Raw genomic sequence first — 12,953 nt, 5'->3', positions numbered from 1 at the left:
AAGTCAAAGTCCTTTTTTTTTCAGTTGTTTTACAAATGATCTATTTTATTGTATTTAAATAATTCATTGCATAAGAACAGACCTAATATCTAATAATGCAAGCAATTTCCATGTAGTTTAGTGATTGATTGAGCTAAGTTATGGCTATGTTATTAGGTATTTGTTATTGAGAAGCTGGTGACAGCATTGTGCTTAGAGATCTTTTTAACATGCAGAATTCTTTTATATTAAATTATAACAAGCATAGGTGGCTGCGGTGCTATGTAATTTGATAAAATGTGCTCCTTTGTTTCTTCCTTGCCTTTTTCTACTCCCATACTTAAGCACTAATGTGAAAGAGCTGTATCTCTCTCCCTTCAAAAACCTGTTTGCATGTAAACTACTTTAAAATGGAAGCAGCTGACAGGTGGTCTTATCTTGTTGTTGTTTTGGATTTATTCTCTTAAGTGATTTCCTCACCAGATTAGCAGAGCTGAAGTTGAATAGTACCATACAGTCATCTCACTGCTTTTTAATGATGACCTCCTTACTTTATGTTGCTTAACCAGCACAACGTAACTATTGTTCACATGCCTGGCAAGAGGCCCTTTGGTCAGAGCCTCGTGTACATCTACGTCAACGGGCAGCAGAAGGTCTCTGCCCCACTTCGATTCCCTGCCATGAATGAAGTAAGTTCAGCTTCTGAGTCATACCCTGTCCCGACGCGCTCTCGTGGAACACTGAGAACATAGTTGGCTTTTTTCATTTTGGAAATTGTATAAGAGCTTAAGATAGCTTAGCCTACTGCTAATAAACTACTGTTCAACTTTGGACAGTGTCCAGAGTATCAATTTGGAATATAACCATTCATTGTTGCTTGTTTAGTCATCTCAGTTTAAAAATGAAATAACAGATTACCATGATTAGATTGTGGGGTTTTCCCCAACATAGTTACCTGAGAATACTGACATAATTTATGATGGGTAATCGTAACAAACCACACATCTGCCCTCAGGATTCATGTGGCCGTACTTAATGAGGAATATTCCCTGTTGTTTTCAACAGTAATGGTTTTTTACTTGTATTTTCTGTATGTTCCCTTAATAGCCTAATCTCATGCCTGCTTTGTTAGCTGGATAAGCAGTTTACACACAGTTAATCTAACCATCTGAACATGTCCTCATTTAGCCTAAAAAAAGAAAAAAACAGCAAAGTATATGTCCAGTTTAGTTTTCTTTATAAGCATTGTCCATTCTTTTTTGTGGAACAAATACCATTTAACCTGGGCTACAATGCTGAATATTCTCTGTCTTTTTAAAGTTCCAATTTGGTATTTGTTAAATGTGTTGACCAAACACTTAAATCGGACATAATCGTAGCAAAATCAGTATAACACTTTAAAAATGAGTGTAAATGTAATTTCCATTGCAAGATAAAACTCTGGATTTTGGCCCATCTTTAGAATAAGCACTGTAAACACCAAGGTAGCTAAAACCATGGCAAGTAAGGTTTATTTAGTTAGATTTACTTTGTCAACTGTGGCAAAAAGAAAAAAGAGGTTAGATTTACAGTATGTGTTTTGTGTTCTTTCTTCCATGTGTGACTTTCCAGTCTTTCACGTCTTGCTGCATTGGTTCTGCTGGCCAAAGAACAACTACTCCTCCTCCATCTCAGATACCAGATCCACCTTTTTCCTCCCCTGTGCTGCCCCATCGGACGTCGCTCGGGGGCATCCTCTCTGCTGGGAGTTGGGGCGGGATGCTTGGAAAACCAGAGCTCATCACCAAGATGATCTCAGCAGGGACTCAGGACAGTGAATGGGGATGTCCAACATCTTTGGAGGGCCACCTTGGGTCAGTGATCATCTTTCATGAAGCACTGCAGCCTCCTCAGGTGAAAGCGTTGTATTTAGCAGGTGAGTGGTGATTGTACTGGTTTTTGTGGAATGAAAGGGATGAGTTATGGAGAAGACCCCGTGGAGCTTAGCTCTACATAGACACATAAAGAAGTTACAATCCAGAAGAATTGCAGAGCTGGCCTGCGTGAGAGCACCTGATAACAATTAAACTTAAAATGGAATGATAAATATTTTGTTACTTTTATTTAAAGTGTTATGTTTGCAATAAGCTCATCTATCTGTCATATGCACAGACCTGCAAAAATATAAACATGAGGTAGTATTTTCATTTTTAAGTTCTTAATTTTTGCTACTGTTTGCCCACACTTGAGTTTGCCATTGAGACTCTTTAAAGTATTGCCCTTGTTTTGATAGGCTGCTTACAGGTGACGTACGCTTGGGGATTTTTCCATAAGAATTAATTGATAATTAAGGGGTTATTTTTAAGAAACATTCTGATAAGCTCTGTTTTGTAGTTCAAGGTGTTAAGGTATTAAATTTCATAATGACTTGGGGTTGTTAGAGATTAGCATGAAAACACTTCCATCATTTAAAGGAAATATTTTGCATTACTAAACAAAAGCTCTCTTGAAGGTTACTAATTTTCTGAACATTTGAGCTTGATGACAGAGATTGGTGACAAATACGAGGTAGATATTTGTAAAGAGAGAAATATTAGATCTGTTTGAATGTAAAAAAAAATACCCTTTGTATAGTTTAGGTATGGTTTAGAATATCCTATGTGTTGCAACGAAGCATAGTAGTATAAAATCTGTGAATTATTGAACTGCATTGATATCCAGTGTATTCTTAAATATATATGTTATAAAGATATACTTGATGTATCGTTTTAGATGTATATATATATATTTATATTTTAATAGGTCCAAACTGTTTAACTCCATGGAAGTCTCAAGAGGCTGAAGTAGCAGATCTCCCCAGTAAGGTTCTTCTTCATTATACACCAAAGGTATGAAATAATACATAGCTTCTCTGTGATTTCACAGCGTGCAGTAATCTCAGAATATGTTCTAGATGGTCTCTTTATTTTTTTTGCTGTTGCTGTTTCATAGAACAGGTGAGCATACCATCTTTACACTGTGCTTATTTTGGGAAGATAAAGAGCAATAAGAGCTTGCTTAAACTGTAGTCTTTAGCAGAGATAAAAGATTTTTCTCTTGTTTGGCAAAACAACAGAATTGTCTTGTACAATTGTGAATATCAAATCTAAGATAACATATATGATGTTTCAGCCTCTTCATTTGTTTAACAGGCCTGCAGAAACCAAATTTGTCTTGACCTGTCTGCAAATCTTTTCCATGGAAGACTAGCTGGAAACAAAGTAGTAAACTGGGACATCAAGGTAAATGCATACTGAAGAAGCAGAACCTGATGTAAATACGGCAGTGGAAGTTGTGTATGTTCAGCTAACTTTTGGAATGCTGGAAGTTATTATCATACTGCAAATGACATTTAGCAGACACAGCATGTTTTTTGTAATGGACATGAATGGGTTAATCCTGTAGCTGGAGTAGTATTACACTTATTGAGAACTTACAAGTCCTACTGCTCTTAATGTCACAGGTAATGCATTAAGTTATATTGGTAGCTGACTATTCTTCATAACCTATTCAATGCATGTTGCATATTGAAAGCATTTCATCATCTCTAGGGAATTCTGTCATGGTTTTCTTACAGTCTTAAACTCTGAATTAGATGAAGATTAGTGGGGTTAAGTTAACACTTGGGACTTTCTGCTATGTTAGACATATAAAAAATATTATAGAATTACAGATGACAAGGTCTGGAGTTAAAATAGTACAAGAATCTAGCATTTTTTAAAGAGAGAAGTTAATGTAGTTATCTTATTTACTTCTGGTTTTGGGTTGGCACAGTCCAAAAGGCTCATTTCAGAGAAAACAACAAATATTCACTGAAGTGTTGAACCTTATTCTGTCTCTGCTGTACACTAATTGACCAATACTTTTTCCTTACTATTGGATACATTGGGATATCTGATTCTTACAAGCTATGCAAATCATCTTTGTTCAACTTTTGCTAGCAGTTGTAATCACAGCAATACTGTTATATTAGTATGGGAGCTTAAGAATTAACATTTTCTGGCTAAACCTGCTTGTAGTTTCCTGCTCAAACACTCCGTTATAGCAAAACTGTCCTATATCTTGATTTTTGTTTTCTTAACCAACACATAAGGTCCTTACGTCCTTCTGATAAAGCAGTTAATTTCATAGTCTCATGCCACTGACGGTATTATATGCCCATTGGATGTCTTCTGTGTAAAACAGCAAATAGCCTCTACTTGCTACTTCATGGAGAAGAGGAGGAAACCATGAAACGCACTCCAGCTTAATAAATACCACCATGTACCTGTTTGCTTTTTTGTTCCCTGATCACTAGCACATATGAATGTAAAAATCAGTCAGGCTTGCTCTGTGCAGGAGGAAATCAAGTTATGTGCAGCATCAGAGTTTGATCCAGAAACAGTGACACAAGTAAGGATTTATTTATTTTAAATTTAGGTAGAATACATCCACTTTTGTTTTATAGGCAGAATCTTCGATTAAGGGCTCTTAGCTTTAAGAAAAAATGAAATCCAAAGTCTGAGTGTAGAAAACTTGTCACTAGAATACCACTTTCTTTTTTCTTTAAGGAAAAATGTATGTACAAATAAATAATCTACTCTACTAGCAAACTCATTACTGAGGAAATATTGTTGGACCTACACTGTGCATATGCTGATTTATGGAGATTAATGTTAAGAAAATTCAGACTCTTGCTAGTTGATTTTGCCATGATACAAACAGTTTGAAAAGACTGAAGTTTGTTCTCTTCGCTCAGTAGTGGGAAGAGGGGTGGGTGTGGAGTGCTTGTGTCTCTAGCTGTATGTTGTGAATACAGGTTTTAGGAGAATCATTCATTAACAAACATGGTGGGGTTTAGCACCCTCTTGAGGAGAAAACCCTGAGGTTCCTTTTATTTGGAGGAAATTTCTTTTACATAGTTTTGGGGCTTTCATTTTTGCTGATGTTTTCCCTCCTTTTTCTCTTGATTTAGGATATGATCAACTGTATTGGTGGAATAAACGTGCTGTTTCCACTGCTGGAGCAGATCAGTTTTCTTGGTGCGCCGATACCTGAGAAGCCTGAAGGGGAAACTCTCCCTCCAGAACTACTTACTCCTGTAGAGGGAGACTGGGTGGTGATGCCATCCACAAAGGCGTCAGGTGGGCAAGTACAGCTGAACTGAAAGGATTTTTAAGATTGATTTAAGGAGTCTTTCTGTGAGTGGCAGAAAGCTGTTTGATTGTGTGCTGGCTTTTTTAGTATGCAAAGCTGAAAGGCTCTTTCTGTTCCTGGGTATCTGACATGGATGCTGAATACTAGGAGTTCAGCACTATGTAAAATTAACTTATTAGCATATTTCAAATATAGATATGTTTAATAGCATATTTTTCCTTTTCATAGTTTACTATTACATTAGTGTAAAAGTGTGCAGGTTTAAAATTGCTGTTCTGAAACGTTTGTTCTGATTATTTTGAGAAATGATGTTTGATGCAAAGCCTACTAATATCAATAATAAGAGCTTTCCTACAACTCAAGCACTGGGTCCAAAAGCCACACAGAGACTTAGCAGCATCAGCACAGTACTGTTTAGCCATTAGCCAACCTTTTATGTTCTTAGGAAAACGCTCAGACACCTACCTCTTCCACACGCTGTCAGATTTTAGTATTATATTTTCTAGAAAACGAAAAGAAAGCTTTAAGAATAGATTCTTTAAAGCTGTCCTAATATTAAGAATGAACTTTCATCTCAACAGAAACCACTGGGAAATCAGACCTTGCAAGGAAAACACACATTTTTTTTGTTTCAAATATTAGATGATGAAGTAAAGTAAATAAAATATTATGTCTGTCATGGCTAGAAAGTGTCACTTTGCAACTCCAGAGGGAGAATAACTGCAGCATACGTAAAATGTTGTAACTGAAAGAGAAGTTTGTCTGTAACCTACGGCCAGATGGATAAAGCAACTGAAGTCAGGACTGGGGTGACTGGGGTCACTTTATTCTGGAGCAGCATGGAATGTCTGTGACTCTGCCCTGGAAAAATGTAAATACAACCTACAGCTAGGGAATGAACAGAAAAAGAGTTGAAACATTCAGGAAATAGTGAGGAATACAAACTCTTGATTTTACTTCTTCCCCTCTACTTTTATGCAGTGGTCCAACAATAAACCATGAGGCTTTGGCTGCTGTTCTGTTTTGCAGAAGCTCGCCTGGAGGAGAATGTTGTTGCAACTTTCATCTTGATGATAAAACACTTTATTCAGAGACACCATGTCAATCAAGAAAATCTCATCCACTCCCATGGAGTTGCCACCCTAGGAGCCTTGTTACAGAAGGTGAGCACGTTTGAATCACAGAATCACAGAATGTCAGGGGTTGGAAGGGACCTCGAAAGCTCATCCAGTCTAATCTCCCCACCGGAGCAGGAACACCCAGATGAGGTTACACAGAAAGGTGTCCAGGCGGGTTGGAATGTCTCCAGAGTAGGAGACTCCACAACCTCCCTGGGCAGCCTGGGAATGTTCTGTTGGATCCTGGTAACAGTGTTCTGTTACCCTCACCAGGAAGAAGTTTCTTCTCAAATTCAAGTGGAACCTCCTGTGTTCCAGTTTGAACCCATTACCCCTTGTCCTACTATTGGTTGTCACCGAGAAGAGCCTGGCTCCATCCTCCTGACACTCACCCTTTATACATTTGTAAACATTAATAAGATCACCCCTCAGTGTCCTCTTGTCCAGCTCCAGAGCCCCATCTCCCTCAGCCTTTCCTCATACGGGAGATGCTCCACTCCCTGCAGCATCTTGGTGGCTGCGCTGGACTCTCTCCAGCAGTTTCCTGTCCTGCTGGAACTGAGGGGCCACAACTGGACACAATATTCCAGGTGTGGTCTCCCCAGGGCAGAGCAGAGGGGCAGGAGAACCTCTCTGACCTACTGACCACCCCCTTCTAACCCACCCCAGGTACCATTGGCCTTCCTGGCCACAAGGGCCCAGTGCTGGCTCATGGTCATCCTGCTGTCCCCAAGATTATACTGGAACCTGGGGTTGTTCCTGCCCAGATTCAAGACTCTACACTTTCCCTTGTTATATATCATTAAATTTTTCCCCGCCCAACTCTCCAGCCTGTCCAGGTCTCTGATGGCAGCACAGCCTCTGGCGTGTCAGCCACTGCTCCCAGCTTGGTGTCATCAGCAAACTTGCTGACAGTCACTCTATTCCCTCATCCAAATAATTGATGAATATATTGAATAATACAGGCCCCAGCACTGCCCCCTGAGGCACTGCACTGGATACAGGCCTCAACTGGACTCTGCCCCATTGACCACGACTCTCTGGCTTCTTCCCTTCAGCCATTTCACAGTCACCTTACTACCCGCTCATCCAGACCGCACTCCCTCAGTTTAGCTGTGAGGATGCTGTGGGAGACTGTGTCAAATGCCTCAAGTCAAGGTAGATCACGTCCACTGCTCTGCCATCATCCATCCATCTTGTTATGTCCTCATAAAAGTCACTGAGGTTGGTCAAGCACGACTTCCCCTTGGTGAAGCCATGTTTGAGACACATCCTTTAGAAATGGAAGTTAGGGATGAGGTCCTGATTTCTTGGAAAAGTTCTTAGTTTGGCCAGGATGCGAGGGTCTTCAAAGGTCCCCTTAGTACCTACTTTTCTTTCTCATGTTTCTGAAAACAGAGAGACATGAGAAGCTAGTGTTTTGTCTTTTTTTTATTTTCTGCTTTTTTGGTTATAGATACTCTGTATGATTCTTCAGACTACCCTGGGTTTGTGTTTATTGTATTGCTTTAATGGAAGAAGACATTGCTGTAGAAGACAAAGAATCCCAAAATTTGGCTTGAAAAAACATGAAGTTTGTTAGGAGATTGAATGCTAACAGCTGCTGTTATTTTGAAAGGTGCCAAGCAACTTAATGGATGTGAATGTACTGATGGCTGTGCAGTTGCTGATAGAACAAGTTTCAGTAGAAAAGAACATGCAGCTTTTGCAGCAGATGTATCAACACTTGCTTTTTGACTTCAGTATCTGGAACAGCGGGGACTTCCCCTTCAGAATTGGTGAGCTCTGCAACTTGGGCAACTGTGCAAAGACACAGTACCCTTCACGTCACATAAACCTTTATCTGGGTTCTAATAGAAAACTTTATATTGTAGGGCATATACAGTATCTTTCTACCATTATCAAAGACAGTAGAAGAGTCTTCAGGAAGAAATATGGTGTGCAGTTTCTTCTAGACACACTCAGGATTTATTATGGGTATGAGTTTCACCTCTTCTTAACTCCTCCTTATTTTATATTATTTTATGTGGCTGTTGTTTGTTTATGTTTGTTTGTTTGGGGGTTATTTTTGTTTGGTTTGGGTTTTGTTGGTTTTTTTGGGGGGGCAGGAGGGGGGTTGTTTTGGGTTTTGTTTTTTGTTTGTTTTTCCCCAACATCCCAGTGAGCAAATTAATAAATAAAACTGCAGGTTGACTTTTGATCGTTGATTTAACTTTCAAAATTCAGGGGTTTTTTTAAATTTTTCCACTTAATTTCCTACTTTTCCATGACCTTAATTTTTATGATAGGCTTATATAAAATTTAGGTCAATGACACTAAAAACACTTGGAAAGGTTGTTAACAAGTCCTTCAACAAATATAACAAGTCATCAGCAAATTTGGTGATGACACCAAGTTGGGAGGGAGTGTGGAGCTGCTAGAAGGCAGGAGGCTCTGCAGAGGGATCTGGATAGGCTGGAAAAATGGGCTGGTTCCAATGGGCTGAAGTTCAACAAGGCCAAGTGCCGAGTGCTGCACTTTGGCCACAACAACCCCCTGTAGCGCTCCAGGCTGGGCACAGAGTGGCTGGAGAGCAGTCAGGCAGAAAGGGACCTGGGGGGACTAGTGGACAGGAAGCTCAACAGGAGCCATCGGTGTGCCCAGGTGGCCAAGAAGGCCAATGGTGTCCTGTCCTGTATCCAAACCAGCGTGGTCAGCAGGACAAGGGCAGTGATCCTTCCCCTGTGCTCTGCACTGGGGAGGCCACACTGAAGTATTGTGGTCAGTTCTGGGCCCCTCAGGTCAGGAAAGAGAGTGAAGTGCTGGAGCGGGTCCAGAGAAGAGCAACAAGACTGGGGAAGGGACTTGAACACAAGCCCTATGGGGAGAGGCTGAGGGAGCCGGGCTTGTTTAGTCTGGAGAAGAGGAGGCTTAGAGCTGAGCTCAGCACGCTCTAGAACTACCTGAAGGGCAGTTCTAGCCAGGTGGGGATTGGTCTCTTCTCCCAGGCAGTCAGCAATAGGACAAGGGGCCATGGGCTTCAACTCTGCCAGGGGAAATTGAGGCTGGAGATGAGAAAGGAATTCTGTGCAGAGAGAGTGGCCAGGCATTGGAATGGCTGCCCAGGGAGGTGCTGGACTCACCGGCCCTGGAGGTTTGTAAACTGAGATTGGACATCACACTTAGTGCCGGGATCTAGTCAATGGACTGGAGTTGGACCAAGGGTTGGACTTCATGGTCTCTGAGATCTTTTCCAACCCAGTTGATTCTGTGATTCAATCTTGTAATTTTATCAACAATGCAAATTAAGTCATAGATCATTATCATTATGAAAAGAGAGGGTGTTTATCATTTTAAACTATTTTGTTTTTTTATAGCCTTGTAGAATTTGAAGTAGGACTTTTTTAGGAATTCAAAATTTTAGCTTTCAGTCTTGGTGATTTCTGTCTGTATCTGTATGAATGTAGTTATGTCATTGAGGAAGACTGGCTAGAGACCTTGCTCTTTGCTTTAGAGGGTTGGGGTGGGAGGGACCTGAAATCCTGACCTGTATCCAGATCAGTCCAAGTCTACATTTCTGGGCCTTATAGACTTGGTAATTCTGATCTACTATTTCTTATTACTGTTTGGTTGCCTTACTTCAGTAGAAATTGGTGACCTGTGCCATGATATATAGGTAGGTGAAAAATTACAAAATTACAAAACTAGCACAATGAAATTACTGTTAATGAGGCATGAAGAACTTCCTTTGCTTTTCCTGTCTGTCATGTATAGCAGTGGCTGTAAAGACAGTGATTTGGCTCCTGATGACCTGAGAACAATACGGACGTCCCTCTATGGACTGATAAGGTATTTCCTGAGCAAATGTGGAACACATGAAGAAATACAGAGCATCATAGGATACATAGCTGCCACCACTGAAGAGGAGCAGGTATCCAATATGGTCTATGTTAGCTGTTTAAACTTTACGCATTTTGGTTTTGTTGTTTGGTGTTTAGAAACCTTGTGTCTAGTGTGCTTAAAAGAGGGGGGAAAGTGTTATTAACACAAGCAAAGTGTTATTTGATGCTGAGGCAGGTTATAGGAGCACACTCAAAAGCTGACGGTGCTCTGCAGATGGCCATACTTTCCAGGTTATTTTTTTTCCCTGAAGGGGGCAGAAAGAACATGATATGTAACACTGCCATTAGAAAACTTCTCTTAATTTACAAAACCAAATTAACTGGACTTCAACTCATCAGAAGTTGTAATGATGTCATTTCTATTTTGTAAATGCCAACTGAACTTGACCTCTAACTACAGTTTGATATAAGGTGTCCTATGTAGAGGAAAAAAAGGTATCCAAAAAATGTAATTTTAAATGGAGTAATATTGAGTAGACAAAATGTCTATTTTGTAACAAGCCAAAGGCAAAATTTCAAAGCCAATAAAACGTCCCCCAAATGGAGTATGCAGTCTGAATGAGCTGTGGATTAATTTAGTTGTCTTAATTTTATAGCTCTATGGAATTCTGGATGTTCTCTTCAGCCTACTTCATTCCAGCCCAGCCCCAGACCAGCTTTTTTTATTGCTCTTTGAACCAGGGAATGCTGATATTCTTTACGCTCTGTTATTGCACCAAAGATACTCTGACAGACTTAGAGAACTTGTTTTCAAGGTAATGAATTGAATTGTATGTTCTTAAATCGATCAATCGAACCTAAATTTGTGGTTTTGTCTGTAGTCTGACACTGCAGACGTGCATGCAATTGCAAAGATACTCATCCTCCACGTTTTCATTTTTTCTTTTCTGTTCTGTTAGCTATTCTGTTTACTGCCATAGTCACAATGGAATTAGTGTTCTCTTAAAGTATCGATACCTTTAAAAAAACAGTCCATGTTGCTTGAATTAGCTTACAAAGTAAACTTAAAAACAGTGGACCAGCATGTTATATCATACATATGAAGCTGAAGAGGTCTGGATGCTCCCTTGTGCTTATTTTGCATTTGTGTGTGCTTTTTCTTGCAGATTGTGGAAGAGATGCTAAAATGCACTAAAGTTTATGAACGTAGTAAGCACCGAATGAGACTCAGGGAGGTGGGGTACTCTGGACTGGGGCTCCTTCTGAATGAATCTGCGCTTACTGTTTCTCTTATTAAAAACCTTCTTAACCAAGTTCTGTATGCAGGTAATTGACAAGTGTTGTGTCTACCATTAATAAACTCCTCCTGCTCAGAGGCAAACTTATTGATTTTGTTTGTTTGTGCTTTGCTTTGTTTTCTTTTCAAGGAAAACCAGAGCTGTTACTTTACAGAGCTTTTCTATTCAAGGTTCCCATTAGTCTCAGCTAATATTGTGTTAGTTCCCTGAAGCTTGTTCCCTTTACTACCCCTGAATGTAGCAGTGACCTCCAAGGCAATTTGTAATATTTAGCTGTCACATTCTCTTGCATGATATAATTTGTGTTGTTTTTTCTTTCTGCCCTACAGATCCTGCTGTGAATTATAAAGATCTCCTAGCTGTAGTACATCTGGCTCATAGATCAGATATAAACATGAGAGTGGTCATCTGCAGAAAGGTTGGTAGTCTGCTAAAAACAGGAATGCTGTCCTTTAAGCCCATAAGCTGTACGGAATCCCAGAATGTCAGGGGTGGAAGGGCCCTGGAAAGCTCATCCAGTGCAATCCCCCCATGGAGCAGGAACACCCAGCTGAGGTTACACAGGAAGGTGTCCAGGCGGGTTGGAATGTCTGCAGAGAAGGAGTCTCCACAACCCCCCTGGGCAGCCTGTTCCAGGCTCTGCCACCCTCACCAGGAACAAGTTTCTTCTCAAATTCAAGTGGAACCTCTTGTGTTCCAGTTTGTACCCATTACCCCTTGTCCTGTCACTGGTTGTCACCGAGAAGAGCCTGGCTCCATCCTCCTGACACTCACCCTTTGTGATATCTTAATTATTTGAGGCTTTATTTGTTGCTACTGCTTTCGTTAGCAACGATTTACCTTAAAAAAGAAGCCCATCTGTCACTTAATGTTGAATTTTCTGTATCCCAGTCCTTTTAAGAACCAAAACACAAAGCAAAGCCTCTGTCATGATTCTCAAATAGCTGTATTTTCTACAAGTTAGAGATTGTAGACTCCTTGAGATACTGAGTTTTCTCAAAGGATGCATAAGACCATGATCAAAGTTTTGTATTCTTAATATCTTTTTTTGAAATAATATATTATGATTCAAAAGAGTGGTTGTGGCTGCAGGGAAGAGATAGGGAAGAAGCAGCGACTTTTTCTAAACCAAGCTCTCTCTGACTTTTATTGCCGAAATTAGTAGTAGCAAATGTAGCTGTGAGGCACTATATTGTCTATTAAGGTTTCTCAAAGTGAAAAAAGTGAAATTATCATATACATTATTGGAAAGCTATTAATATTGCAGCTTTCTTACTTTTATCTATTGAGTAGTTCCTAATCAAGCGTATTTTCTGGTCTAGATTTCTTTTTTTGCAGACTAATGGCTGAATTAGGATTATTTGTTGGGATAGTTGGCTTTTGCTGGAATTGGTACAGAAGAGTGGCTGGAATATGAGGACTTAGCAATGTGCTTTGGAAGCTTTTCTTCCCTGCTCCTGAGAAATTTTTCTTTATCCCTTTTTTTTTCCAAATATACTCTTTCTAATGAGAAAAATTATTTTACGGCTTGTTTGCTTATTATTAACTGTTTGTGGCTCTTTTACAAGAGCCTTAAAAAAGGC

At 39.9% G+C, this 12,953-nt stretch overlaps 2 pseudogenes across 2 annotated transcripts in view; both read left to right on the top strand.

The window, feature by feature from the left end:
* The window catches only part of LOC308041735 (neurobeachin-like protein 1), a 347,706-nt pseudogene that overhangs the window by 306,880 nt on the left and 27,873 nt on the right, over positions 1-12,953 (top strand). The gene's annotated exons all lie outside the window — the stretch shown is intronic.
* The window catches only part of LOC308041679 (neurobeachin-like protein 1), a 51,117-nt pseudogene that overhangs the window by 12,183 nt on the left and 25,981 nt on the right, over positions 1-12,953 (top strand). Inside the window, exons 10-21 of the transcript in view lie at positions 549-668; positions 1,591-1,894; positions 2,761-2,846; positions 3,150-3,239; positions 4,952-5,120; positions 6,163-6,296; positions 7,870-8,029; positions 8,126-8,228; positions 10,005-10,161; positions 10,729-10,887; positions 11,239-11,398; positions 11,700-11,788. The product of the transcript in view is annotated as a neurobeachin-like protein 1 (transcript). The remainder of the gene's footprint in view (positions 1-548; positions 669-1,590; positions 1,895-2,760; positions 2,847-3,149; positions 3,240-4,951; positions 5,121-6,162; positions 6,297-7,869; positions 8,030-8,125; positions 8,229-10,004; positions 10,162-10,728; positions 10,888-11,238; positions 11,399-11,699; positions 11,789-12,953) is intronic.

This window comes from Nesoenas mayeri (assembly GCF_963082525.1).
Source record: "Nesoenas mayeri genome assembly, chromosome: 6".
NCBI lineage: Eukaryota > Metazoa > Chordata > Aves > Columbiformes > Columbidae > Nesoenas > Nesoenas mayeri.
This window is presented reverse-complemented; position numbering and strand designations above follow the sequence as displayed.